The sequence below is a fragment of the Mauremys mutica genome, unplaced genomic scaffold (genome assembly GCF_020497125.1).
Source record: "Mauremys mutica isolate MM-2020 ecotype Southern unplaced genomic scaffold, ASM2049712v1 Super-Scaffold_100463, whole genome shotgun sequence".
Taxonomy (NCBI): domain Eukaryota; kingdom Metazoa; phylum Chordata; order Testudines; family Geoemydidae; genus Mauremys; species Mauremys mutica.
In genome coordinates this window covers 1-25467 of record NW_025423344.1, presented here as the reverse complement: position 1 = coordinate 25467, position 25467 = coordinate 1, and the positions used below count along the sequence as shown (strand labels likewise).

The 25467-nt window shown below is 46.6% G+C and overlaps 1 pseudogene; it reads right to left on the bottom strand.

Annotated features, from left to right (window-relative positions):
- Positions 1-932: 932 nt before the first annotated feature.
- On the bottom strand, positions 933-20678 carry LOC123361307 (annotated as a pseudogene).
- Positions 20679-25467: the final 4789 nt, after the last annotated feature.

The window sequence follows — 25467 nt, the reverse complement described above, 5'->3', positions numbered from 1 at the left end:
TCTGCCTGTGCCTCTCGCGGCGCTGGAGTACAGGAGTCAATGGGAGAGCGCTTGGGGGTTGATTTATCGTGTCTAGACTAGACGTGATAAATCGACCCCCGCTGGATCAATCGCTGCCCGCCGATCCGGTGGGTAGTATAGACATACCATAATTCTGCTTCTGATTTAATTATTTAGCAATTCCCTGGAGACATGTGGTACCTTTATACCCACCACTTTGACGCTTTCCTCTCTATGACCCCCAAAATGAACACATTACAATGACTTTCATGCATTTGCCCTTCCGTTTGGAATGTTCTGACTCTTCTGTATACACCAGTCACCCGCAGCCCAAGTGCAAGAGAGGGTTATGATCTATTACAGTCAAACCGCTGTTTGCCACCAAACCATTAACTCCTTTGAGATTGTGACTATGTCAAAAAAAGGGATTTTTGTGGGGGGGGGGGAGGTTTTTTTTATATAAGTAGCTGGGTAATGATCAAGTGACTATAAAAAAAAAAAACAACCAACAAAAATACAGCTATTTATATAAATATATTAATCCCTGCAGGCAATGTGTCTCTTCAGCTTCACCAAAAAGGTTCATGAACAGATTGCATAAGCAAAGAATTTCTACATTCTTTACACTTCTCCTCCCCAGAAAAAGAAAGGGTTTTTTTCCTCTTCTTTATATTGCAGGCACAGAATGGCAACTCTGGCACTCGATAATCCATTCCCGGAGGTCCAGAAGTCAGCACCCCTACATTTAACAGGGGGGTGTTTTTTTTTTTTTTATATATATATATATATATATCTCAAATCATCTTGGCTAGAGATTAGTTCCTTCAGGAGAAACAGTGCTTTTAGACTTCTTATACAGCAAAATGGGGAAAAAAATAACCCCAAACTTCTATGGCTCAACAACAAAAAGCTTCTTGAATTACCAAGCAGTTTCACGGAACAGCCTTCATTGCGCAATAGTCTCCCGAAGAGTGGGTGCTGTGTGTGTCCTGGCGGGCGGGGGAATACTGCTCAAATGGCACGGAGAAGGTCAAGGTACTCCTGCAAGGAGAGAAGTCACATGGTTACATGGTCGGGGGTGAGGGAGGAGAGATAGCTAATGATGCTGCAACACTTTTCAGTTACCACAAGCATTAGGGTTAGAGCTGGGGATGCCAGAGCTGGGTTTTGAACACCCCCAAAGCATGAGGGTTTGGGGATCTGGGATTTTGGCTTAGCCAATTATAAAGATAGGGGCCAGGTCTGAATTTCAAGCCACCTCCAGAGCTCAACTGCAGGGCTCTGGTTCAGGCCCATCTCTGCTCAGGACTGATCTTTAGCCAGAGAGAAACACTTACCTCCGTTGGTGTTACAGTCAGGACCCTATCCAGGTCTTCCACTAGCTGCTTAAAGGTTGGCCGTTCCGATGGGACTACATGCCAGCACTCCTTCATGATCATGTACCTGAGGAGAACAAAGAGCAAGAGGCCTTCCCTGTGATGGGGTGGGGGAGAGAGAAGAGCACGTGTGCAGATCTACATGTCCCAGCACAGCCAGGCTTTGGCCCATGCACCTGCTGGGGCAGAACCAGCCCCCACTCCTTTGCATTGCTCTAAACAAAGTGAGACATGCAGCTCCTTCTGTGCCTGAACCCACTGCCCAGCCCAGATACAGCCACCAGTCTGTGCATTGCTACAGGGCGTAACACAACCCAGCTGGTATGCCTGCAGCAGAAGTAAAGAAAGGGGATCCCCTAGGTAAACCTCTCCAGCACGGGGCCTTAGGAACCCACAGTGCCGGAGCCCAAGAGGGGCAGGTATGGAAACTGGGTGTGAAGAGGGAGGGAAAGCCCAGGCTACAGAGTACTGAGAAAGGCAGCTGGGTCTATCAGGAGTTTTATTACTGTAGCTGTCTATCACACAGTCCTTGGCAGCATAGGCCTAAGGTTGCCAATGGCTTGGTGCTCTATGTAGCCCCAGCATTCATGGCCTTGGCAGCAGGACCAGAGGCCCCAAAGGGAAATCAAGGAGGAGGAAATTCACACTTCAACTTCTTTGACATGCACGCACACCCCTTTACAATAAGGTGGGCGACCTGCAAATCACAAAGCTAGCCATAAACTGTCACATTTGACTAGGAAGCCATTGGATTATCCAAACAGAAGCCCCTAATGTCCTAGTCGGAAATCTGGTTTGTATGGTAAACAATGCTAAGGCCTGGCTCTCGCCCTGTCACTTTGCTAGGAGCAAGAGGACACTCATCAGGCCCTACTGGTCTTGAGTGCCCTCTCCCTTAAGCAGGAACCAATGATGTTTACAGGAGAGGGCGTCCTCCCACAGAGACAAGAGCAAATACCAATTTAATACAGATTGGTCTGCTTTGAAATCCAACATACAGCAGGAAAAGCTTTGCCTACAGCAGGTTTGTCCACAGTTTGTCCACAGTGTGGAGTAGGCAAAGCCAACTGGACCAGGGAAGAGTTAAAAGACAACAGCTGGGAACGGCGAGACAACAGGCTTAAAATGGAGTACTGCTAGCACGACACTCACCGAATAGTGATTTGTCCTGCCTCAGTCCCAGCGTACTGACTGGAGTTACACGCAGGCAATTAAATGTTACTTAATTCACATTTGTTTAGGGAGTTACTGAAGTTGAAACAACAAGAAAGGAAACTAAACGTAATGATGCCATTTTCAGAGGCTCAGAACCGGCCTCCTAGCAATGGTCTCAGGGCCAGAGAAAGTGTTTCTTGTCTGCACAGTGGCCAACGTGCCGGGAGCGGAGTACTGCTGCAATCAGACAAATACATCAGGCAGGAAATGCTGCATTCGAAGGGTAAGTCACCAGAGGCACTGCTAGCCCACTGGGGGCTCAAAGAAGGACTATCCTCTTCCCCTGCTCCACCCCAACAAATACTGCTTGGGGACCTAAGCGATTGCTTAGTCTGCTTATGCCTGAGCCTCCCTAGGCAAATCCACAGACCTGAGCTGGGCATGGGTTGACATGAATCGACCAAGCATAGCAAGCGTAGCTGCATATTTTGACTGTCGGTGATGTAATGAGTCTAAATGCATCAGGCTCGGTAAGTCTATCTGGAGCCAGCCGGACAATCGCACAGCAGGACCAGTAAACAGTAGTAAGTGGGGGTCAGACAAAGGAATGGGCAGCAATATTTATACACACACACCCTGGAGAAACTGAATTAAGAAGGAAAATAAACTCGTGCGTCAGCCAAGGTTTCTAGAAATGAAGCCATAAAGCTACTCCCTCCCTCACTTACAGGTCATGAGTGCAGTTTGCTGGCTTGTCCAGCCGATTGCCTTCTTTTAAGAATTTGAAGAGTTCCTTGCTTGGAATTCCCGGATATGGAGACCCCCCCAAAGTAAAGATCTCCCACAGCAGCACTCCAAAAGACCAGCTGGGAACCAAAGAAAGATGTTTAAAATTCAATGAGGTTTTTCAGTTTGTTTGGTTTTTTGCTTTATTTCAGTGCAGCCATGCACAGCTAACACAGACGTCAATAGCATGACTAATTGCCTAGGCCATTTTCACTAGTTACTTGGAGATCTCTGCTGATCCAACTCACTAGCAAAGAACTCCCAGGCACCACGTCTGAAACTGAAATCAGCATTTAATCAGATAGGTGACAGCCCATTTATTACCCCTGGCTCTTCGTTAGGTCTTCCACCAGCTCCACTGAATGGAACAAATCCAATGATTCATGCCCAGCTTCACTGAATCACAGGCTAGGAACCACAGGCCACTGTGCAAGCTGATAGCAAAGCTTGCTTGTTACAACCCTTATTTCACTGGCCGGACTGGAACAGAAACCCCCTACAAAAATCAGCACAGGTCTAATGTTAAATGCCTTGGCACTGCTGCTGTGCTACATTTAAAAGTCCACTTTTTCAAAATATATTTTGCCTCCTTCATTTTCTTTTTTAAAATAGAGATTGTGTGTCTCTTTCTATCTCTCTAATTTAGGTAAACTGACGTGTCCATTGCTGCATTACCTACGTGCTGAAACTACGATTTTGGATCACTGAAGCTACAGCATGTGAAATTTACAGAAGAGAGAATACAAATAATGCTTACACATCGCTCTGGTGAGTGTAGACCCCGTCAAACAATGCTTCTAGAGCCATCCATTTCACAGGCAGCCGACCCTGTAATTAGGAAGACAAAGGGAATGTTCCATCAGCATATTCACTCAGCCACAAGGGCACTATCTGAATCTTCTATTCTAATCCAGTTTGAAACATTTTCATTAGTCACCACATCTGCTTCCCTGATCACTGTGCAGGCAGTAGTGGCCACATGTAAACAGAATATAACATTTGATCCCCGGTCTTCACTGACTATCTGCATTATAAACACCCTCACCCTCTTGCATGCTGCATTTCACTGCCAAGACAGGTTTAATGAATCAAGACATTTAAATCTCTGCATGAAAAACAGCATCCATCGTGTACGAACGCAGCTGTGGGGCTGGACAGTTTCAAAATAGAGTGGGACCAACACACACAGGCCTCGCTGGCTTGAAGAGATCATTTCACTCAGTGCAAAAATGCTGCTTAGTCTGAACTGTAGGGGGAAATCCACAGAGTGAATTCACCCAATGGCTTCACTGTGATCCCGCTGAAATCAAATGGGGTGTTTTTGTCATTTCAGCAGGACTATCGATGATCTCAACAGGGCTCCTTGTGGGTACAGGGGCCTGTCTGCCTGCTACCAATTGCTGGATCAGGGCCCAATGTTTTTCTCAATGCAGTAATTTGTTTAAAAAGAAGGTGTGGACCAAGGGCGTGTGCTGCTGACTCCTCCACCGCTGGGACCTGCCATGCACTTGGCAGCTGTGTACTCACACTGGCTGTTTTCTTGTAACAGCTGATGTTGCCAACATCTCTGGCTAGGCCGAAATCGGCTATTTTCATCACATTGTCTTCAGTGACTAACACGTTCCTGGCTGCCAAGTCTCGGTGAATGCACTGTGAAAGGTGAGCATGGAGATAAATATGGGCTCGTTAAACTGCTTATGATTCGTGGTTTATGCCGATTCATTTACCTGAAAGCCAATAAAGCTGCACCATTTAATTCTTCGCCCTTTAGATCATCGCTGCCACATGCAGTCTCAGACAAACGGCTTCTAAGCAACATCTACCAAACACACACACACACACACACACACACACACACACACACACACACACACAGGCAAGACAGCAGTGCTTCTTCATCTGCTCTCTCAGGACAGGACACTCGGACTGGAGATCGGCTAGATCCCGGGGCTGAACACCAAGCTGCCACCACCAGGGAGGAGAGTCTGGGCTAATGGTTTACTTACAGGAGGGCAATGGGAATCAAGACACTAGGATTTGATTCCCTGCTCTACGACTGACTCACTGTGTATAAACTAATGTCCCAGTTTCCCCATCTGTAAGATGGGCCTGATTGTCAATTGCGAGACTAGTGTCAGGTCCAATGTTTGCAAAGTGCTTTCGGAGCCCACGGATGGCTCTATGTAAGTGTCAGGTCTTGTTATGAATGGGTCAAATCCTTCGCTGGGCTAACTCCAAGGGAGTCTACGTTCACCTGGTAACTAACCAGAGATACTGCTCTTCTAACAAATGAATGTTTGTCACAGGCTGTGTCTCTGCCTCAGCCTTGATGCTCTGCACTTTCAGCAGTACTGAAAAGGGGCCACAGAGGCTCCTGATTCTATTGTCTGAGATGAGATTCTCTCTCAAAGTGACTTTCAATTTTGCTGTCATGCTGACGCCACCAAGATGCAGCGTACAGCGCAGCATGGCTCTAAATCTGACTGTGGCCACCTCTGGCTAGTGGCTGAGACTGACTGAAGGTCGGACATCTGATAGTCAATTACTTCTGCCTTTAGACGTTTCTGTTGTGTGACATTTGTATTTGCTCACTGAAAACACGCAACTGAGGTCTGCCTTTCATACGGACTCTGCAATGTCCATGTATTGCCAAACTGTTCACACACTTACTCATAGACTCATGAAGCAGCAAAGAGTCCTGTGGCACCTTATAGACTAACAGACGTCTGAATCGTCTGTTAGTCTATAAGGTGCCACAGGACTCTTTGCTGCTTCTACAGAACCAGACTAACACGGCTACCCCTCTGATACTTGATCATAGACTCATAGACTTTAAGGTCAGAAGGGACCATTATGATCATCTAGTCTGACCTCCTGCACAATGCAGGCCACAGAATCTCACCCATCCACTTCTATAACAAACCCTTAGCCTATGTCTGAGTTACTGAAGTCCCCAAATTGCGGTTTGAAGACCTCAAGCTGCAGAGAATCCTTCAGCAAGTGACCCGTGACCCGTGACCCATGCTGCAGAGGAAGGCGAAAAACCTCCAGGGCCTTTGCCAATCTGCCCTGGAGGAAAATTCCTTCCCGACCCCAAATATGGCAATCTAAACCCTGAGCATGTGGGCAAGACTCACCAGCCAGCACCCAGGAAAGAATTCTCTGTAGTAACTCAGATCCCAACCCATCTAACTTCCCATCACAGACCACTGGGCATACTTACCTGCTGATAATCAAAGATCAATTGCCAAATTAATTGCCAAATTTAGGCTATCCCATCATACCATCCCCTCCACACATTTATCAAGCTTAGTCTTACTGTTGGATTGTTGATTACAGCAAAGGGGCACCCAGCTAAAATCGCTCATAAATGGATGTGATCATACACAAATGGACTTCTAGGTCCCTTAACAATGCTTCTTTGCAAGCAGCAATGCATTTCTTACTGAAAAAAATAATTCCTGTACTAGGCTCTTAAGGGTAGAACCCAGTCATATATTTGCCCACAATGCACTGTGCACACCTATCACATGACACATATGTTTATGTACGTGATAAATAACAGACTCCAAGTCACTCAACTCACTTTCTGAGATGCCAAATATTCCATGCCACAGGACACCTGGTAGGCGCACGAGACTAAATCTTTAAATGTTAACTGCTCTTCTGGCAGCTTGCAGGTGTTGAGTGAAAATGTGTCAGGCGGCCGACGATCCCAGAGATATTCCTTCAAGTTCCCTTTTGACGCATATTCTACCAGAATGTAAAGTGGGCCTGCCAACAAAAAACAGTCACAATCTGGCTCTTACATCATAATTACAAAGCGCCTTGCAAAGCAGAGTGAGAGTCACTAGCCTCATTTTACTGAAAGGGAAAGAGGGGTGAGGTGACATTATGGTGATCAACAGATGGCTCAGGCAGTGGTGCTATAAGGAGGGCTTTGGGATGTATGGCCACTGGGAAGCATTCATGGGCGGAAGACTGTTCTCTTGGGCTGGACTTCACCTAAGTAGGGAGGGAAATAGATTTCTAGGATGGCGGCTGGTGCACAACTGATTAAGAGAGCTTTAAACTAGGAATCTGGGGGAGATGTCCAGGTAATCTCCATGCCGGAATTTAACATTGAGAGGGAAGAAAACAAAGCAAGAAAGGATACAGCCGTGGGTAGGAGAATGGACATAAGGAGGAAGGATAGTGTAGATACCAGTCTAATAGGTGATACTGGCAGGGCCGGCTCTAGGTTTTTTGCCGCCCCAAGCAAAAAAAATTTTGGCTGCCCCCCCCGCCCCCAGACATGAGCCCCCCCCGCCCACCAGTACCCCCCACTCACACCCCCTGTTGCCCCAGCACTGGCCTCCCCCCAAAATGTGGGATCCGCTACCAGCACACTGCAGCAGAAGCCTGGCCCAGCTGTGACTCTGTCCCCATGCGGGTGGAGCTGCTGGGCGGCGCGGAGCGGGAGTACTTCCAGGTGGCGGCACGGCTACGGGGTGGCATAAAGAACACGGCCCCCTCCCTGGGCTTCGCAGCACTGCTGGTGGCCAAGGTGGATCAGTTCGCGCTCACCGCCCTCACCCTCGACATGCTGGCGGCCAAAGACCTGGAGAGCCCCCTGGACCTGCTGCTCTTCAGCCTCACGGTGCCCTGGCCCAGCCCTGGCAGGAGGGAAGGCGAGGATCTCCGGCTGCGGGGCTACCTGCTCAGCACCGACGAACCCAGCCGGCCGCTCACCTCCTCACACACTCCAGGAGCCCCTCGCCGCCATCGCAGCTGGGGCTCGGCTCCAGGGGACCCCGTTTCCCTCCCTCCCTGGCCGCCCAGAGGATTCAGGGCAAAGCAATTTTGGGGACCCCTTCCATAAAAAAAGTTGCAATACTATAGTAACATGTATTTGGAAATGTAAAAAATAACTAGTGAAAATTAATTTGTAATAATTTGAAAATACACCAAATACATTATTTAAAAACATTAAATGCTTTACTGGTCTGTCTACATTTGCAATTACATAATGGGCTGTTGCTGGGTGATGGTGATGGTTGGTGCCAATGGGCTGTCACTGCCTGGAGGTGGTGCTGCTGTTGCCCAGGGCTGGGTGGGGAGCTGGGCTCTGGGGGGTGCCCGGCTCACAGGGGCTGGGCTCAGGTCTGTGGGGAGATGGGGTCGGAGGTTGTCTGGCTCAGAGGGGCTCGCCTCAGAGCTGGGGGTCTGGGGTGGGGGGATGGGGTCGGAGGGTGCCCAGCTCAAAGGGGCTGGGCTTGGAGATGAGGGTCAGGGCTGTGGGGGATGGGGTCGGGGGGTGCCCGGCTCAACGGGGCTGGGCTCGGAGCTGGGGGGCTGGGGTGAGGGAGATAGTGTCAGGGGGTGCCCACCTCAGAGCAGCTGGGCTCAGAGCTGGGGGTCAGGGCAGTGGGGGATGGGGTCGGGGGTGTCCGGATCAGAGGGGCTGGGCTCAGAGCTGGGGGTCAGGGCAGTGGGGGATGGGGTCGGGGGTGTCCGGATCAGAGGGGCTGGGCTCAGAGCTGGGGGTCAGGGCTGTGGGGGGAATGGGGTCAGGGGGTGTCCGGATCAGAGGGGCTGGGCTCAGAGCTGGGGGTCAGGGCTGTGGGGGGAATGGGGTGAGGGGGGTGTCCGGATCAGAGGGGCTGGGCTCAGAGCTGGGGGTCAGGGCTGTGGGGGGGAATGGGGTGAGGGGGGTGTCTGGATCAGAGGGGCTGGGCTCGGAGCTGGGGTCAGGGCTGTGGGGGAATGGGGTGAGGGGGGTGTCTGGATCAGAGGGGCTGGGCTCGGAGCTGGGGGTCAGGGCTGTGGGGGGAATGGGGTGAGGGGGGTGTCTGGATCAGAGGGGCTGGGCTCGGAGCTGGGGGTCAGGGCTGTGAGGCGGATGGGGCTGGGGGGGTGCCCAGGTCCTAGGGGCTGGGGTTGGAGCTGGGGATCAGGGCTGGGTGGGGAGGATGGGTTTGGGGGGGTGCCCACCTCAGAGGGGCTGGGCCTGGGGGGGTAATGGGGTCGGGAGGTGCCTGACAAACACCTCCCTGAGACCCCCCCAATCCAACCCCCCTTCCCTGGCCTCTGACCGCCCCCCCCACAGAACCTGTGCCCCCTCCCTGCCCCCTGTGTGTCCCCGGGACTCCCTGCCCCTTAGCCACTCCCCCCGCCCCGGCTGCTTACCCCCAGCTCACCGCGCGGCAGCCGCATGGCTCCGGACGGGGCTGAGCTCTTCCCCGCTCAGAGCCGCGTGGGGAGGGGGCGGGGCCGCGAGCTCCAGGCTGAGCTCAGCTGCCTCCGCTCGGCCCGGAGCTTGCAGCCCCGCCCCCACCCCACGCGGCTCTGAGCGGGGCGGAGCTCAGCCCCGCCCCCCCTCCCCCAGCCAAGCGGCTGCAGCGCTGTTTAGGACCTGGGAAACAAGCGGAGGAGGAGCGGCCCGTCTTCTGCAGCCAGGCGGGGCCGCGCTACCGGTAAGGGGCCATCCCTCTCCCCCAAGCGGAGCCGGTAGCGCGGCCCTGCCTGGCTGCAGGGGACGGGCCGCTCCTCGGCTCGCAGCGGCAGGATGAGCTGGGGCCCCAGCCTTTTGCCGCCCCCTATATTTTGCCGCCCTAGGCACCAGCTTGTTTTGCTGGTGCCTAGAGCCGTCCCTGGATACTGGTGGTAGAATGTCTGTGCCTAATCGGGTAAAGAATGTCAGTGAAGCCAAACGGCAAAAAAATAAGATGTTTGTACACTAATGCAAGGAGCCTAGGTAAAAAAATGAAGGAACTAGAGCTACTGGTGCAGAAAGTGAAACCGGATATTATAGGGATAACAGAAACATGGTGGAATAGTAGTCATGACTGGAGTACAGGTATTGAAGGGTATGTGCTGTTTAGGAAAGACAGAAATAAAGGCAAAGGTGGTGGAGTAGCACTGTATATCAATGATGAGGTAGACTAAAGAAATAAGGAATGGATAAGATAGAGTCTGTCTGGGTAAAAATAACATTGGGGAAGAAAGCTACTAGAGCCACCCCTGAGATAGTGCTTGGGGTGTGCTACAGACCGCCAGGATCTGATCTGGATATGGATAGAGACCTCTTTAATGTTTTAATGAAGTAAACACTAATGGGAATTGTGTGATCATGGGAGACTTTTACTTCCCAGATATGGACTGGAGGACAAGTGCTAGTTATCATAATAGGGCTCAGATTTTTCTGGATGCAATAGCTGATGGATTCCTTCACCAAGTAGTTGAAGAACCAACAAGAGAGGATGCCATTTTAGAGTTGGTTTTGGTGAGTAGTGAGTACCTCATAGAAGAAATGGTTGTAGGGGACAACCTTGGTTCGAGTGATCATGAGCTAATTCAGTTCAAACTAGATGGAAGGATAAACAAAAATAGATCTGGGACTAGGGTTTTTGATTTCAAAAGGGCTAACTTTAAAGAATTAAGGAAATTAGTTAGGGAAGTGGATTGGACTGAAGAACTTGTGGATCTAAAGGCAGAGGAGGCCTGGAACTACTTCAGGTCAAAGTTGCAGAAACTATCAGAAGCCTGCATCCCAAGAAAGGGGAAAAAATTCATAGGCAGGAGTTGTAGACCAAGCTGGATGAGCAAGCATCTCAGAGAGGTGATTAAGAAAAATCAGAAAGCCTACAAGGAATGGAAGATGGGAGTGATCAGCAAGGAAAGCTACCTTATTGAGGTCAGAACATGTAGGGATAAAGTGAGAAAGGCCAAAAGCCATGTACAGTTGGACCTTGCAAAGGGAATTAAACCCAATAGTAAAAGGTTCTATAGCCATCTAAATAAGAAGAAAACAAAGAAAGAAGAAGTGGGGCCGCTAAACACTGAGGATGGAGTGGAGGTTAAGGATAATCTAGGCATGGCCCAATATCTAAGCAAATACTTTGCCTCAGTCTTCAATGAGGCTAATGAGCAGCTTAGGGATAATGGTAGGATGACAAATGGGAATGAGGATATGGAGGTAGATATTATCACATCCGAGGTAGAAGCCAAACTCGAACAGCTTAATGGGATGAAATTGGGGGGCCCAGATAATGTTCATCCAAGAATATTAAAGGAACTGGCACATAAAATTGCAAGCTCATTATCATAGTTCCTATTTTTAAGAAAGGGAAAAAAAGTGATCCGAGTAACTATAGGCCTGTTAGTTTGACATCTGTAGTATGCAAGGTCTTGGGAAAAAAATGAAGGAAAAAGTAGTTAAGGACACTGAGGTACATGGTAACTGGGACAAAACACAACATGGTTTTACAGAAGGTAGATCGTGCCAAACCAACCTGATCTCCTTCTTGGAGAAGGTAACAGATTTGTTAGACAAAGGAAACGCAGTGGATCTAATCTACCTCGATTTCAGTAAGGCATTTGATATGCTTCCACATGGGGAGTTATTAGTTAAATTGGAAAAGATGGGGATCAATATGAAAACTGAAAGGTGGATAAGGAACTGGTTAAAGGGGAGACTACAATTGGTCGTACTGAAAGGCGAACTGTCAGGCTGGAGGGAGGTTTCTAGTGGAGTTCCTCAGGGATCGGTTTTGGGACCAATCTTATTTAATCTTTTTATTACTGACCTTGGCACAAAAAGTGGGAATGTGCTAATAAAGTCTGCGGATGACACAAAGCTGGGAGGTATTGCTAACACAGAGAAGGACCGGGATATCATACAGGAAGATCTGGATGACCTTGTAAACTGGAGTAATAGTAATAGGATGAAATGTAATAGTGAAAAGTGCAAGGTCATGCATTTAGGGATTAATTTTGGTTATAAATTGGGGACACATCAGTTGAAAGTAACAGAGGAGAAGGACTTCGGAGTATTGGTTGATCACAGGATGACTATGAGCTGCCAATGTGATATGGCCGTTAAAAACGCTAATGCGGTCTTGGGATGCATCAGGTGAGGTATTTCCAGTAAAGATAAGGAGGTGTTAGTACCGTTATATAAGGCATTGGTGAGACCTCATCTGGTCTCCCATGTTTAAGAAGGATGAATTCAAACTGGAACAGGTTTAGAGACGGGCTACTAGGATGATCCGAGGAATGGAAAACCTGTCTTATAAAAGGAGACTCAAAGAGCTTGGCTTGTTTAGCCTGACCAATATCAGGGAGGGAGAGGAATTATTTAAGCTTAGTACCAATGTGGACACAAGAACAAATGGATATAAACTGGACACTAGGAAGTTTAGACTTGAAATTAGATGAAGGTTTCTAACCATTAGAGGAGTGAAGTTCTGGAACAGCCTTCCAAGGGGAGTAGTGGAGACAAAAGACATATCTGGCTTCAAGACTAAGCTTGATAAATTTATGGAGGGGATGGTATGATGGGATAGCCTAATTTTGGCAATTAATTGATCTTTGATTATTAGCAGGTAAATATACCCAATGGTCTGTGATGGGATGTTAGATGGGGTGTGATCTGAGTTACTACAGAGAATTCTTTCCTGGGTGCTGGCTGGTGAGTCTTGCCCACATGCTCAGGGTTTAGCTGATCGCCATATTTGGGGTCGGGAACCAATTTTCCTCCAGGGCAGATTGGCAGAGGCCCTGGAGGTTTTTTGCCTTCCTCTGCAGCATGGGGCACGGGTCATGGGTCACTTGCTGGAGGATTCTCTGCACCCTGAGGTCCTCAAACCACAATTTGAGGACTTCCATAACTCAGACATAGGTTAGGGGTTTGTTACAGGAGTGGGTGTGTGAGATTCTGTGGCCTGCGTTGTGCAGGAGGTCAGACTAGATGATCATGACGGTCCCTTCTGATGCAGAGTCTATGAGGCAGGTCAGCCGCAAATGTAGCACTGAAGAGGAAGGGCCAATGGTTAGAACACTAGCTTAGGAAATGCAAATTCAAGTCCCAGCTCTGCCACAAAGTTCCTGTATGACCCTGGGTGAGTCACTTTGTCTCTGTGCCTCAGTTCCCCATCTGTGAACTTCCCTACCGCACAGGGGTGTTCTGGGGGTAAATGAATTAAAGACTATGAGGTGCTCAGATACTATAGTATTGAGGGCCACCGAAGTACCTAAGAAGGTTAGATAGGGACAGGACTCGGGTCAGGTTCCCTAGCCAAGCGGCCACTGACAAACATCTCTCTTCAGAACCGACACACAAACATTAACTCAACTGCCTCACTGCCCTGTGGGCGAGCATTATCCTTTCCGTTTGATGGCTGGGAAGGCTTAGACATAGAGAGTATTATGTGAATTGCCTAAACCCACAGGGCTGGGACTCAAAGCCAGCATATTTTGGGCATTCAGGGAGTAAATAATAATAAATGACAGTCCAACCACCACTCTCTCTGCTTCCAGCTCCATTTTTTTCCCAAAAAAGGAGGACAATAAGGAAAAGCTTTTGAAAAACCAGTATCGATAACAGGTAGAGCCATATATATATTTGCTCCAACATCTAAAAGCCACCCAACTTCTCACTGAGCAAAGCAGTTTAATTGTGTGCACAGACATAACTAATCTTGTGGCTAATTCAGATGCATGAAGAAAGGGTGAAATCCTCCTGGCCTCTACACAGCCGGAATAAGAGGCTCCAGTAGCACAATATTACATTACAGGAGGAAACCCCTCTGCTTGCTGGGCCAGAAACCTGCAGTAGAGGTATGGAAAAGCAACTGTGTACACATAAGGCTGAGCTAGTACGGTGTGCACCACAGAGCAGAATGGGACTGCTTCCCACTGAAATCATGAAGTACGATGGTAGCATATGGCCTTCTCTGAAACATACCATCCTGCGTGCAGGCGCCTAGGAGGTTAATGATATTTTTGTGATTCCCAATCATTTTCAACATTTCCATTTCGGACACCAGGTCAGAAAGATCCTCGTCAGTAGCATCATCTGGAGAAGACGGGGGGAAAAAAGAGAAAGAAACTGTTAGGAAGGGAATAGGCGTTTCTTAGAGTCTAGAGAGTAAAAGCATAACTAGATTGCATTAGTACTATACAGTATGTTATACACTCAGTGAACGGAGGCTGGCCATGTGGCCATCTGAGCATTTCTGAGAGCTGGTCATCCTGCAGGAAATGTTAATCAGGAATCACAGAACTGGAAGGGACCTCGAGAGGTCATCTAGTCCAGTTCCCTGCACTCATGCAGGACTAAGTATTATCTAGACCATCCCTGACAGGTGTTTGTCCAGCCTGCTCTTAAAAATCCCTATTTGCTTTTGCCCCAAATCAGGGTGAAAACTTGAAACATCAAAACTTGTTGCCAAACAAAAAGTTCTGAAAAATTTTGACACGGAAATAAAACATTGTGAGTTTTGTTTTGATGTTTAGAAACTGAAAAAAAAATTGGATTGTCAACTTCAGTTTTAGGATTTTTGGGGCTTCACCGCCACTCTACCCCACCTTTTCCCATACATACAAACAAACTTTCTCCAATTTTTTTCGTACTGGAAAAGAACCAGGGGCAGGTAAAATATGTCTGGAATCGTGGGGTAAAAGCCCCCAGAATAAATTGGAAAACCAATTTTTTTTTGTTAGTTTTCAAAATCAAACCAAAACACAAAACATCAAAATGTTTCAGTTTGGCAATGTTGAAATCTTCCCCATCAAAAAAAGTTTAATCAAAATTGATCAATGAGGTTTTGTCAAACCCCACTTTCTCATGGAAAAAATTTTCATTTGAAAAAAGTTGCAGCTGGTGTTAGTATTAATACTGCGCAGAACCTCAGCACTTCTTGCTTTGGCTTAGCCATGCCACTCCCCTCCAGGTGTTTTCCACAGCTAGTCAAGTCACTGCAGCTTCAGTGCTTTAGGCAGGGAAAACAGGAGAATCTGGAGGAGCCCAACCAATCTCATTGTTTTGCCTCTTCTTAAGCTGTTGAGATGTAATCTCAGGGAGCTTGGCCAGGGTTCAATTTGATAGGAAGATCTATTGAAGTGCTTATATGACCCTCATCACCCAAGTAGACAAGCACTTTACAACCCTGAATGGATTTTATACTCAATACCCCCATGAGATCGGGAAGCAGTATCCCTATTTTAAAGGCCAGGTGCTCCGACAAAGGGTAAAGAAAGTGACTTGTCCAACATCATAGAGGAAACCTGTGGTTGAACTGAACCCAGGTCTCCTGTAGCCAAGTCCAATGCTGTATCCGCTTAGGTACCCTTAAGATAACACTCAGCACTTCCTGTGACCCACCTAACAGAAATCTGTGGAAACAAGCATCAGTTATGGAAGCCAAAGGGAGAATTTGGCCTTAGGTTTGCTCTTCTTATGTAGTCATATTTTTTAAATAAAAAATGAACCCCAAACCAAGATAAATGCCAAGGGCAAATGCCTAACAGCCCCAACTCCTGCCATTCCTTCATGGTGCTGTTCTCTGTACCTTTTAACATCTTGACAGCTACAGTGATGGCCTTGTCTGGTTTGTCCTTATCGATCCCAGTCGCTTCTGCCATCACCACTTGACCAAAACAACCTTCACCCAGAGGTTTCCCCAGAGTCAGGCTGAAGTGACAGACACAAACAAATGAATTAATGTGTGACCGGGCTGAGGACTGGAATGAAGACAGAAGAACGACACGTTTAACTGACCGAGATCTTGTTAATTCCCACTTGGGATCAGCAGGCAGCTCGAGCTCTGAGACATTTGCTAGCTTCAGCCCATCGCTGGATGAGAGGTGGGTGAGATTGACCAGCGGGGTACCGGAATTCATGGAAGGGTTTGACTCCAATGACACCGGCTTCAATAGAGCAAATAAAATGTTATTGCCAACTGCCTCTGTGTCAGATACACGCAGCGGTGCTTGAAAAGGAACCAGCCAAGAAAATCACTTTGAACTAATCTTTGATTATTGAAGACTTACAATCAATTGTAACCTGGAAATTAAAAATATCAGTCTCATATTATGGGAGTGTATCTATCTAGGCAGGCAGAGCCAGATCCTCAGCCAGTGTAAACCAGAGCAGCCTCACTGAAGACAGTACTCTATTGATTTACACCAGCTACATCAGTTTAGAGCAGCTAAAGTTCTGGCCTATATGCATGGAGTGTGTTTGTGTCCATGGAGTCAGTCCCAGCTTTCCAGTCCCAATAGGTGGTTTACAGCCAGAGAGGCTGAACCAGCAGGGTTTGCAGTCCTTTTTAATTCCTACGCTTACTGCTCTGCAGTGCCAGTCCCTGATGCACGACTGGATGGGATTTTTATTGTACAGAGTGCCATCATTGTCCCTTGCGGAAAGAAGGCCCAATCCTGGACCCACAGAAATCAGTGGAAGTTTTGCGAGTGACTTCAGTGGGACCAGGACCAGGACTGCACTTCTTTTCCCACTCCTCCCCTTCATGCTGGCTACGGGCACAGGACTGTAGGCTATTCTCTGGAAGGTCCATTTTCCCTGGGGTGTTGTTACGAGTGGCCAGCAGGGCTGGTTTAAGGGTCTGTTTTACTAGTCCTAGGTAAGCCCAGGGCTCTGGGGAATTGCTGGCCTCTGACAAACAATAATTGCAAACTAAAAAGAGAGTTAACTGCCACTCACTAAGTTTTCACTGAAAAAAATAAATGAATAAGTGAAACAAACTGAGACACGGGGCCTGACCCTCATGCAGGCAAAGGGCCTGCTGATGTTAATGGGATTGTTGCCTGAGTAAAAACATAGGGTCACGTTCCTAACGTAGAAAGGAAATGTAAAGGTAGGTTGGGGCTATAGGAATCTTGTATCTACTTTCTGTTACCTGTACAGTAGGGGTGTTCATGGCTTTTTTGTTGGTCATTTTCACCCTACAGACAATCATGATGACAACCACCAAGAAGAAGAAAACGAAGCCAACCCCACAGCGGAGGATCACAGCAAAAATGGAGCCAGAATCATCCGCCTCCACTAGCTCTGTAGAGTAACAAGAGATGGAAGTGAGGACAGGCGACAGCAGCCAACATGTACACATGTAGTGCGAGAAATTCTGGTAGGGCCTGAGCGAAAACTCACTGTCACCAATGGGAATCTTCCCATTGACTTCAGTGCGAATTGGATCAGGCCTAGGTTGGACACCTCTTTGTCTATGCGTAACCCCGTTGGACTTGACACAGGAGCCCTCCCAAATCCACAACTCTGAATGCCTACAACAGGTGTTTTGCTTTTGCAAACAATGCAGGATCAGGCCCTTCCTCTATTTCACTCATCAGTTTTGACTCCAATGCTGGCAACAGATGTGCCCCAGACAAGGGATTAACATGGCAACTCAAGCTAAGATTTCAGTTTATCCCACCTGAATCACGCCTGTCTCCAAAGTATGGTGAGGTTAAAAACACGATACTTGGGGGAGGATAAATGGGAAACTTGGCTTAATTATATTATAATTCATAATGTAAATATTTTGTTCGGACAAGTAAAGGAAGGACAGATGATCCCAATAATTTTAGCAAAAATCCCACCCCAGGATTCCAGAAAGTCGGAACTTCCCGTAGGCCCCTTGAACAGGCATGAGCGCAATCATTTTGATGGCTAGAACATAATTAGCATCATGCACTCAGAGCTCAATCCTGCAACCCCCCTCAAGCAAAGCGCAAATCAAGTATGATTCCCCACCTGCTCCCTTCAGTCCAGGCACTTCTGAATTTACAAGGGGTCAAGGCAAAACCAAAAACATACTAACAGAAAGAAGATGCACCATGATTCTTTAATCAGCAGTGGAACTCCTTATAGTGAAATTACTCTGCTTCCTTTCACACAGTCACTTCACTCTGGGCTAAATGCTGAGCTGGGTAAGCTGGGTGCATGTGACTTGAAAGCAGTTGTACAGCTGCACTCATGGGCACAGTAATGAAGAAAACTCACGGGGGAACACTAATCCTTTGTGGGCAAAGGGGATATGGAACCACTCAAGCTCCACCCCAAAGCCTATTGATTTCAATGAGTCTTTCCACTGACTTTATTGCACTTTGGATCAGGCTCTCAGTGACTGCGCCCATGAAGGAACATAGCAATGTGAAAAATGGGGGTTCCACCCATAATCAGGGCATGGCTATTGTCAAAGTTAGACTCAGGACTCACAGTTTGTCAGACCACTCTGTTTTATTAGCACAGCGCTCTGCTAATAACACCCAGATAATGTGAGCACCATGCAAGACACAAACTATCTTATTTATACAGATAAAAGGGTGAGAACTTAACAAGATAACAAAGGAGGCAGAATCAGATACGTTTATCTGGGCTAGGCATGCATATCTTATTTCCTTACTAACTATTACCCATCTTCTGTTAATGTTTCGCCATTAGCACCATTGTTTATGCCTAATGTTTCTTTTCCTGGCACCTGTATTTCAACATTTCTTATTTCTGCTTAAAGGTACATACAACATTTTCTTTAATCCATTCTTATTTTTACAATATAATTCATTCTACTTTCACACTATTGTCTATACATACACGTACAGACTGTGCAGCAAGCTACATGGCTGTGAGCCAGCTTAGCAGATGAGCTGTGGCATTTCTAAATTGAACACTGAAGCATCACCAAGAGGAAAGAAAGGGCACAGCGCAGAAGGAAATACCTGGTAGAACCGTCAGCCAAGCAGAATGATGTGAAAACCCCATAGAATTGCCAGCGAGACAAATATATTCCCCTGCATCCTCAAAAGTAACATTTCGCAAGTACAGAATTTCTAGCTCCTCATCCGCTGTGTTAACACCTGACGTCTACAAGGGGGAAAAATACACATATATAGAAAGAGGAAAAACACAGGATAAGCCACATTCCCAGCACGTTTGAGGACACCACACAGATTTACAGGCAAATTTCAAAAGCAGATGAAGATTTTTTTGTTTCTTTGTTCTCAGTGGCCCATCTTCCACATTTATTTATTCATTCCCGTTTGCAACTTGGCGTAAAAGCAAAAGGTTCCCTTCTCCAGGCTCTTACGCTGTCCCACTAATGAAGCATGCAAGCAAGGAAAAATTGCCCCCACAACAGGACTGACTGTTTTGAAAAATTCAAAAGCAGATGAAGATTTTTTTGTTTCTTTGTTCTCAGTGGCCCATCTTCCACATTTATTTATTCATTCCCGTTTGAAACCTGGCGTAAAAGCAAAAGGTTCCCTTCTCCAGGCTCTTACGCTGTCCCACTAATGAAGCATGCAAGCAAGGAAAAATTGCCCCCACAACAGGACTGACTGTTTTGAAAAATTCAAAAGCAGATGAAGATTTTTTTGTTTCTTTGTTCTCAGTGGCCCATCTTCCACATTTATTTATTCATTCCCGTTTGAAACCTGGCGTAAAAGCAAAAGGTTCCCTTCTCCAGGCTCTTACGCTGTCCCACTAATGAAGCATGCAAGCAAGGAAAAATTGCCCCCACAACAGGACTGACTGTTTTGAAAAATTCAAAAGGAAAAATTGCCCCCACAACAGGACTGACTGTTGGTTAGTAGGGTGAGTGTGGGGGAGAAAAGGGTAAAGTGCTGACCAGATAAACGGTGACTTACTACAGAAAAATATTTATGGAGGGACACATTGTTTTAATGTCAATTTCAACACCAAAACCTATCTATTAATACAGCTCTTGATGCTATCATGTAATTCTGGATCTCCATTACAAAGCGTCCTTTAGGGAACATTCCTACATTATGAGGGAGCTAGACTGGCTGACTTGCCTCTCACTTTATAATTAGTCTACCAACCTTTAGCACCGTGACATATGCCCCGTTGGATCCATATTTACTGCCGTTGACTTCCACGTGTTTCAGCCACTGGATGTGAGGCTGGGCATCACTGTACACCTTGCAGTGGAACTCGACATGACTCCCTACCACCACAGTCTGGTTGGCAGGCAGTCCAGCCTGGAGAATAGGCCGGTGGCGGAACCTTTCTGAAGTGAAAATGGGGAACCCGTTTTTAACACCTCTCCCCACTGAACATGCCTGTCTGTGGCTTTCAGCGCCACTACCAATGTCTGCACAGGAGCTTGGGCTAGGGCTCATGAAAGGTGCTGGATGAGCAACCCCTGAGAACACAGCTCTTTGCTTACCCACAGAAAGGGTACGCCTGGGGAGATGCAGCGTAGGCTTCCCAGACACTGCCCCAGTCAACGTGCCTCAGTCCTGAACAGGAAGCATTATGTCCAGGATAGTGCATTCACTCCTTGAACGCTTGCTGAGAAGGAGGGCCAGCTGGGTTTGTGGTTATGGACCCGCATCATTCACTTCAGGGGACGGACTATATGATTAAGCCCAAAATCATCATTGCACATAAGCCATCTTGATGACGACTGTGTATCAGAAGTGAAGAGGAAGTAGAGAAATCTTACCTACTACATCTAGCTGGTAAGTGTGCCTAATGCTGCCATATTTGTTCTCTACAATGCACGTGTAGTTCCCTCGGTCTGACGGAACCACACTCTCCATCACTAGGCTCCACTGCTGATGCCGTAACTAGAGGGAGGAAAAAACAGATCAGCCAATCATAAGATATCACCAGCTAATATTTCATTGGACCATTATAATCAATGAACAAATGGCAAAACACAATGGGCCTCATTCTTGTTTATTCCCAGGCCTCTTCCCCCGCTCCCCACTCTGCCAGCGTGCTAGGGCTGCAGCACGTCTGTAAATGTAAGTTATGACCACTTTAAGGACAATTTACGCTGCCTGCCTGGTGGAAAGTGGTCTTTATGTGAGAATCAAGCCCAATGAATCAACTGTACAGTGGGCTGTATTACAGGCGCGGATCCTGCCGCGGGCTGTAGATGCTCCCATAATATAAATAATGGGCTGTAAGCCCGTTGGGACATGGACCATCTTTTTGTTCTACGTTTGTACAGCACCAAGCACAATGAGGGCCAGGTCTACAGCTAGAGCTCACAGGAGCTAAGGTAAAACAAATAATTGCTAGCTGCACTTCTATCTTGTGCCTTTCATCTGAGGAACTGAAAGTGCTTCAAAGACATTAAATAAGATAGCATCACATACTCCAGTCAACTGAGGGCCAGAGAAGTTAAATGGACTCCATCAGCTTAAAGAACCACACCTTTGGGGTTGGTTTTTTTGGCAAATCTTTAACCTACTTGTGTTACCAGTAACACCTACCTGCCGATCACTAGAACTGAAAGAGACCAGTGAGAAAAAAAATTCTATTTTTTACAGTTTGTTTACTCTGGGTATTAGGCAGCACTTTATGTACAGTCAGCCTCACTAGTTCCTTTATATAGTTATCTGTTTCCCTTTCTCAATGGGTATGTCTTCCAGTGGGTAACAGGTGAGAGACAAACATTAAAAACCATAGGAAAACCATGAGTGTAAAGCACAAAACTGCCAGGGTGTCCGACACTGGCTCGAGTATAGTACATAGTACTTTTCTTTAACTGATTGGATTTCAGACCAATGGTGTCCACTTTAAGTGACTTGGCCAAGGTGACAGGGGGCCCATCAGTTGCAGGGCGGAAAATGAATGTTGGCGTCCTTGCCTCAAAGTGATTCATGCACGTGCACACGCACACGTGCTCGGTGTGCATAATCCCCGTGAGCAGAGTTAGTTAACCTTCCCAAGCCTCTGGACATCAGTTAGAAGCCAACTGCCCCCATACAGCTGTCAACAGTATTTTAACAACGCGTTTTGGAGCGTATTCTTGGTACACAGAATCAACTGGCATCAGTGATGCCAGTTCTGCACACTACAGAAAACCAAGGGCTGATGCAGAAAATGAGTGGTTAATCAGCTGTCAGCACTTTTAGCTACAGCAGGTGAATTCAAACGGAGCCACTGTAACCATCTTTCACTAGTTGTTATCTGGATCCCCATGCCTTGTTTGAAAGGAATCAGAGCACAATTAACCTGTCAAAAGCAGCGTTACTGCACTGGACATTGGGTGTAAGGGCTATGAAGCAAATATGGCTTGGTTTTAATGGAGGGTGTCACGCTCTTGCCATAAAACTATACTTTCCCCCCACCTTTTGTATCTCGGCATCTGCTCAAGTAACAGTGTTGACTGGCCTACATTCCTAACTTGTTTCTAAGTGTTGACAACAAAGCATGTCACTGCATTTAAATGTATACGTAATAGAAAGACAGAAAGGTTTTGACTGAAGAAAGGTTTTGGCTGCTGACGATGATGGGTTCAATTCTGATGCTCTTCCTGGAGATTTCACTGGGCATTCTGTCAAGTAATTTTCTGGTTGAAACTGGACCAGATTTGATGCCAGAACTTGGGGTGGGGAGAGGGGTGTCTCGATCTAAACCTGTTACTGATCTGTCTCTATAGTGGCTTATATCATAGCCTTGCATCTTCACACCCCTCTTTATCCTTCTCTCCTAGGCATTTGTAAAGCACCCATCATGGTAGTATCTAGGATCTGAACTCTGGTAAAGCTTGGCTCCAGATACGAAGCATGTGTCATAAACCTAGATCCAAACACTCCAAACATCCAACCACGTGTCTTGCCTATTCTAGATATAAAGTGTCCATCACCTCATTGTATGGGACTTGAGCTCTGGGGAAGTGGGCTCTGAATACAGATTCAAACTGTGGGTCAGAGCTCTGTTCCTGTGACACAGAAGGTGTCTGGAAAGGTTTTTTAAAAACAACTAAGGAAAAGTTTTAGTCGAAAGCTGAGTCCAGACCCAGGGGATCACAAGAAGGATGTTCCCAATTTTGGGCAGTCAGTGTACTCGATAAACCATTAGAAACATGAAGTAACTCGTTGCAGACTTTAATCAAATCAGTGAGACACTGGAAATCCCTCTGGTTTATTTGGTGTTGTCACCAGGGCTGACGAGAGGGTAGGGGGAAGCCAGTACAAATTACCGGGGCCCGGCAGTCTAGAATGGGACCCTGGCTTCCCCAGCTTCATCGGCCCTGTTTAGCCAGTCCACTCTTGCTGGGGGGCCTGAAAATTGTTTTTCGCTGGGGCCCGAACCCGCTCTCGGTGGCCCTGGTTGTCACTCTTGGCTCCTTGAGAGACAAACATTTGCAGACACACTTAGAAACTAAGACCATGTTTGCTAGACTGATACGCAAGCCGGTGCAATGGTCTGGGGAAGGGATAATCCTCAGTCTCCCCCTTCCAGCCCCCCATTCCTTTCTAGCGTCATTTAACACACACAGGCTTACAATATTATAGATTCCAGCAAGGATTCTATAATATTAATTCTCTTTGGGAAATTTCATGTGATAAGTCATATGAATTTCACTCCTCTGCCATTTAAGAATGAACTGTATATAATTTATTTCAGCCATGTTTGGAAGTCTTCTCTTCCCCCGTTTTGAGTTTTGATGCACATTAGGGGGTATCTAAATGCCTTTTACCAGAGGTAAAAATTAGAGGTTAGGATGGGATATTAAAAAAAAAAAAAATCCAAACTTGCATGTTGCAAGTTCCAGCTTTCTTCTGCTGGCCACGGATTTCCAAAGAGCAAAGTCTAAACTACTCTGAACTTTGGAGAAAAAGAGAAAGAGGAAATGTTAATTTGTGATTCTGGTCTTTGCAGGTTAATCCACTGGGCTTGATCCTCAGCTGGTGTAAACTGTCCAAGCTCCACCAGCTGTTGATCTGGCCATTCACTTTTACCGGGCCTAAATCCTGGGATAGAAACTCCATCGTACCTGAAGAGCTTAATCTTCAATAAATGATACACTGAACTGATTTATTTTTTACTTTCTTTCTGGCGCAGATCCTCACCTGATATAAATGGGCATATCTATCTATCTAAGCTCTACGAGGGTAGGAGGCAAGAAAGAGAGAAATAAAGCGATGTTTCTGTATCTAGAGAGAGAGAGATCTTTTTCTAGGCAGACAGAGGGATTACACTCCTATTGGTTTAACAGACCACACACTGCCTCCGATAGCTTTTTAAACATTTACTTATTGCTGGAAGGTGCCTCTAGAGAAAATAAAGTGCTATGGTGCAAGAGATGTGACTGTGATGCAGAGGATGAAACTTTTCTATCTGAACTCAAGGGTAGATTCACACCACAGGAAAGTGGGAAGTGGAATTACTTTTACCTTTAGGTTTAATTCTGCAAGCATAATTTAGTGCAGCTGTCGTCACACATTTTTGTATAAATGCACATGCAAGCCTGAAAGAGCATGTAATTAGTACATTAGTACATTAGTATTTACATGTAATTAGTACAAAATGTTTGTGCTGCACTGGGTGACTTGGAAATGTTATCTATTATCAGATCAGTTGCAGAGAGGAGTTACCTCCCTGATTCTCCTCTCGCCTTAACTTCTCCAAAGATCTAGAACTGCCTGTGTGCCCTCAACCTTGTCAACAAACCACAATGTGCTGATTAGGAAGCTTCAAAGGTTTAAGTGAAACAAACATATTCAGCTCTTCCAGGAGGAGCCTGAGTGAAGGAGGAGGAAACAGTCTGGAAAGAGAGAGATTTTTCTTTCTTATGACTCTGCTGTGTTTATAACCATCCCACCAACTATTCTGTTCCCCAAAATGGTAAACAGGAAGGCATTTGTATAGTACAAGAGGGGGAAAAAAATCAAGAGCAACTGATTTTCCTGCTAAGTTACTGCCTTATTTTGATGTACAATTACAAAGGTGGCACAGAAATTGTGGTCAGATACGTCGCCTGGTTAGGCATTCATTTACTGGTTTTCGGTGTCTGTGGGCTCTGTTTGTAGACATCAAAATCACACTGCCAACCGGTCCCTCTTTGCTATTACCCAGGGCAAAGGGGCTTCCAGCATTTCACCACAAGAATGTTACTGAATCGAGTCTCAGTATTTCTGCCGGGCTCGTGTTACACGTCTGAATGATGACAGAGAGAGGTCTGCTTAAGAGCTTAGATCAGATGCTGATCTCTGTTACATGGGTGTAAGTCAGGAATCACTTCACTGATTTCAGTGGTATCACTCAGGTTTTTATGCAAGTTACAAAAATGTAAACCCAATCTCTTTGTACCTTGTTGCATCTAGTTATTGCAGCGAGCACAGCAATACACCTGATCTATTTTTTTCAAGGTTACTTTTAAAAGAGACTAGCAACATGAGCAAATGCTCAGAGTTGGAATTCCACCAGAACGGGCAGCAGCTAATTTTAAGAGTTATTTGAACAATTAGTATGGTTATCAAAAAATACCCACCACCCATTCTGAACCACAGTGACTGTGGTTTATGAAGATACACACATGATATCCTTCTCTCTCACTTATGACAAAAGTTGCCAGGATTATGGGCAGTACTAAAGGGAAATGCAATTTGT